This window comes from Onychostoma macrolepis, chromosome 04 (assembly GCF_012432095.1).
Source record: "Onychostoma macrolepis isolate SWU-2019 chromosome 04, ASM1243209v1, whole genome shotgun sequence".
Classification (NCBI taxonomy): domain Eukaryota; kingdom Metazoa; phylum Chordata; class Actinopteri; order Cypriniformes; family Cyprinidae; genus Onychostoma; species Onychostoma macrolepis.
In genome coordinates this window covers 26,414,755-26,419,424 of record NC_081158.1, presented here as the reverse complement: position 1 = coordinate 26,419,424, position 4,670 = coordinate 26,414,755, and positions in this window count along the sequence as shown.

Here is a 4,670-nt window from a genome sequence, read left to right as displayed (position 1 = left end):
AATTGAATAACTGTTCATTTATGAAACAACTTGTTAGCTTTTACCTGCGATTGTTGATCAGTTAGTACACTGTAAGAAAAATGTCTAGAAAAATGGAAAAGGTACTAATAATTTTCCAGGACATTATTATCCATTATCCGTTGTAATCCTGCATCCCGAAAACAAGAAATATACTATGCTTAATTTAAAATGCAGGTCAAAAACCTGTGAAAAATCAATTCGGAAGATTTCTTCATATTAACGTAGTAGATTGTGCCCTATTTTTACAGACTTTATTATACTAACTAACTACTAATACACTGCTTAAAACTATAATTGTTCAGAATGTATAGTTTTACTAATTTACTAGCTAAAAAAAAAAAAAAAAAACTGAAATTGTTCAAAAATGTGTAAGTTTTCAATAATTCAGTGTTGTATTTAAAAAGACAGTTATTTATATTGTAATCATTCATTTCATTTTAATTATGCATAATTATGCGGCTGTTGGAGGACGCCATAAACACAGCTTGTACGTTGTTTACCTCCTCTTTTCGGTGATTAAACTGGACAAACAATCACAAATCCATAAAAACAGCTCAGCGTTGGAAGAGAAACGAGTGAGTTTTTTGTTGTTGTTGTTGCACATCTCACTTTCTTTTTGAAAAAAGGTTGTACACTTGCTAACGTTAATTGTTGAAACAACATCTAAATTGCTGCCATCCAACAATAGACGCGTTGGCCTTGATGTTCGTATTTATCCAGTAGATGTCAGCATAACGTTAACTGAAGAACAATAGCAGAACAATGAATCCTATTCTCTGTAGGCATTTTATTCACTTTATTCATAGTATGCAATTACATTAATAACTTTTAAGGTATTATTATAGCCTATTTGTGATATAATATGCTTAGATATACATAGAATATACAGTACACATTAGTAGGCCCTATATATAAATAATTGTGCAGAATATGCAGACATTTTGCTTATATTTGTGGAGATGATTGTACTATGTACAGTAAATGTACTATAGAATAGTCTCCATCTGTAAAGATTCATTAATGTGTGCATACAATGTGCACTGTAAACGCATGGAATGCATCTTCCTCGTTCCTCATTGGCTGATGCATATATTTGACTTCTCATTGGTTGTGGATGAGAAACCACTAATTAACATTATCATTAGGGCTCTTAATGAAGCAGCACTGGCAGTGACATACAGACCACAGATCTCCTGTAAAGCATGATGGATACTGTGTTTAATCCTGTCTTCTCATTCAGAGGTTTTGTCCTTGCACGTTTTTGTGTTTGTGGAGGCATGTTTTGAATATAATGACAATGTGTTCATGCAATACCTTTTTTTGATTCAGGAAAGAAATGTGCACAGATTTTGATGTGAGAGTACAAGAGTCGGTGGAAGTTTTCACTGGAGGAAGTGTTAGGCTATTATAGATTATAGACTTTTCATTTCGGGGTGAACTGTTCTTTTAAAATATAAAACGCAAGCAATTTGTAATAGTAACAATATACAGTTATACAGCAATAATATACAAAATAATACACGTTTCTTTCTATCTTCCATTCTTGGATTCTGAAGAATTGCTTCTAAGAATCCCAGCGCTGCAATTGACCATTATAGAGAAACACCTCATTTGCATTTTTTTAACGACACTTCAGATGCATGACCAATAATGAGTAGTTATAGAGAATAAGACTGTAGAATTGCAACATAAAGCATGCAATATGTCTGCCTTTTCTCTTCCAGACAGCTGTATCCGCCTACAAATGCATTTTATGCAGATCAGTCATGCAACTGTGCTCCATACATTCAATGTTTCAGAGGCACATGCATTGGCTGTTATTTAGGGGCTCCATTGTGGCAGAAAGAGAGAATGGGAACGCTGGCGGACGAGTCTGGCTCTGCTTTTGCTTGGTAGGGAGCATGTAAAACAGGCCGTATTAGCTCTGACAGATGCTCATAAATCACTGTACGTGTGTGGTGGGGCCTGCGGTGCAGCGACAAGCGTTTTTCGAGAAGTGGGCCGCTGAATCTCAGGGTTCAGCGGGGTCTCGGCGAGGACATATATGACATATACAACCCTCCTGGGCCGGTTTGATGCGGATTGTCATTCATAATACACACTAAAGCGTTACAGTGCTTGTCAAACCCCCTGTAGTTTCATTGGTTTGGCAGGGGGTGTCATATATGTGCGTAATTGCTGGTCATGTGGACGTTTTTATTGGATTGTTTGCACAGTAAAGAAGTGCTACGTGCTCCTCTGTGCCTCGAATTCAACATATCCCATGCTGCTTTGTTTGTTCGTGACATCTTATTTAGGATCGTCTAACAGCATTTCTCACCCCTAATGCAACAAACCGGCGGATCTGAAAATGAAGCCTTCGGAGAACCAAATGTGTTGTGTAAATTCATTTAACTCGTGACTCTAAGCTCTGCAGAGGTGATCGATTGCGTTTTATGGCCCACAATAGAAGCGAACCTCCTTTAGAGATGATATTGAGGTTTTTAGTGAGCTCGGTCTGCAATTGCTCTTCAAATCTTTCCTCTGGCTTGTCAGCACTTTGCCAGCGTTCGCCAGCCCCACCCGCCTGCTGCGAGACCCTTTACCTCTGCCGGCTCTTCCCACTAAATCACAATTTTTCACCCCTGCAAGAAGCTTGGCAAGACTGATGGCAATCAACACCATCATCTCCCAGCTTAATTAAGGATTACCCAGAATTCGGAAATGAGTTCTGAACCACCGATAATATCCAGCCCAAAACATCAACAGCCAAGCACAGATAACCGGTTGTCTTTTTGATTGAGTTAATAGTCTGCTAAGGCACATCAGAGTGGCAATTTATTGGATTTTTTTTTTTTCTGAGAATTTTTTCTTTTTGACTTGCTTGGTCTCAGATAGCATAAATTCATGTTGTTGTTTTTACCCTTTTTCCACAAACACGACGCTGTGGAAACCCATTTTGGCCCAGTCCCATTTCCATAAAGAAAGGTGGTTGTGAGCCAGGAAAAATGGTCTCTTAAATCTTCTTGGCTCAAAAAAGGAAACCAATAATGTCTAAGGCATTTGATGTTTGATGAATTATTGGGGAAAAAGTTAAATAATAATAATATATATATATATATATATATATATATATATATATATATATATTATATTTATATAATCTTTATTGGAAAATTAAAGAACAATTTATCAAACTTTGATAATTGCCTTAATCTTTTAAACAAAGATATTTAGCTTAATTTTCTAAAAATCACCTGGCAATTTCAGTGAGTGAGGGTCAAATTTATGACAGACAGCATGTTGAAGCCACTCAGGCCGCTATTTTCTTCTCGGAAAGCGATGACGTAGTCAAAACATCCGGTAGTGTTGCGTGTATTCCCTAGACCTCTGCAGGCTTCTCGGAAATACTGCCATGTATTGTGCACATATTTTTTGACAGACCAAATATTACATTCAGCTGACACAAAGTCGTTGACTTTTAAAAATCAAGTACTTTTTTTACTTGTGGTCTGGTGCACAAAGTTGCTTTTATTGTCTCTTAACAAAAATGTTTTATTTAAACCAAAAAAAATAAATAAAATGCTGATCCTTTTGTAAATAATAGAGAAAACTGCTGTTCCATTATTACCTCTTAGTAGATATTGACTCGTATTGGGCTAAATCTGTTTCAGCGTACTGGTCCTAATATGAGCCTCAACACCATTTCAGTAGGGTGAGTGACAGAGAGAGACAATGAAAGAGTGCAGTATGTCATTGTTGAGACAGTCACTGTCCTCTTATCTAGTAACCTTTCACCAACACTCTGGGTTTTCACACTCTCACCTCTCAATCTCTCTGATGCCATGTGTGCGTGTGTGTGTGTGCGTGCGTGTGTGTTTGTGTGTGTGTGTGTGTGTGTGTATGTGTGTGTGTGTGTGTTCAGATCTCTCTGAGGCTGGTCTAGCACAGTACAGGCCTGCTCATGTCATGCTGGGAATAGAATGATGTTCTCAAAACCCAACCCTTGAATTCACTTCGAGGGGATATAGACTGGCAAGACAGGGAATAGACTAGAAACATTAAAGTAAAGGTGACTGTTTCGTATTCTGTGGTCAGATTTTGATTCCAGCAGGCTTGGATTTGTGTTGTATGAGCAGTGTGGCTTTGCCATACAAAAAATTGCATTTATTCTTTTCTTCTCTTTTTTTTATTGAGGCTAAATAAAAGTTATTTTAGTAAATTTAAATATTCCCTTCATTTATGCTTGCATGAAGACAAAAAACCTTTTGGGTGAACTATTCCTTGGAGAGGTTTGGATGTAATTACAGTGGGGGAAAAAATTATTTGATCCCCTGCTGATTTTGTATGTTTGCCCACTGTTAAAGAAATGATCAGTCTATAATTTTAATGGTAGGTTTATTTGAACAGTGAGAGACAGAATAACAACAAAAAAATCCAGATAAACACAACTCAAAAAAGTTATAAATTGATTTGCATTTTAATGAGTGAAATAAGTATTTGATCCCCTATCAATCAGCAATCTGGCTCCCAGGTGTCTTTTATACAGGTAAGGAGCTGAGATTAGAAGCACTCTCTTAAAGGTAGTGCTCCTAATCTCAGTTTGTTACCTGTATAAAAGACACCTGTCCACAGAAGCAATCAATCAATCAGATTCTAAACTCTCCACC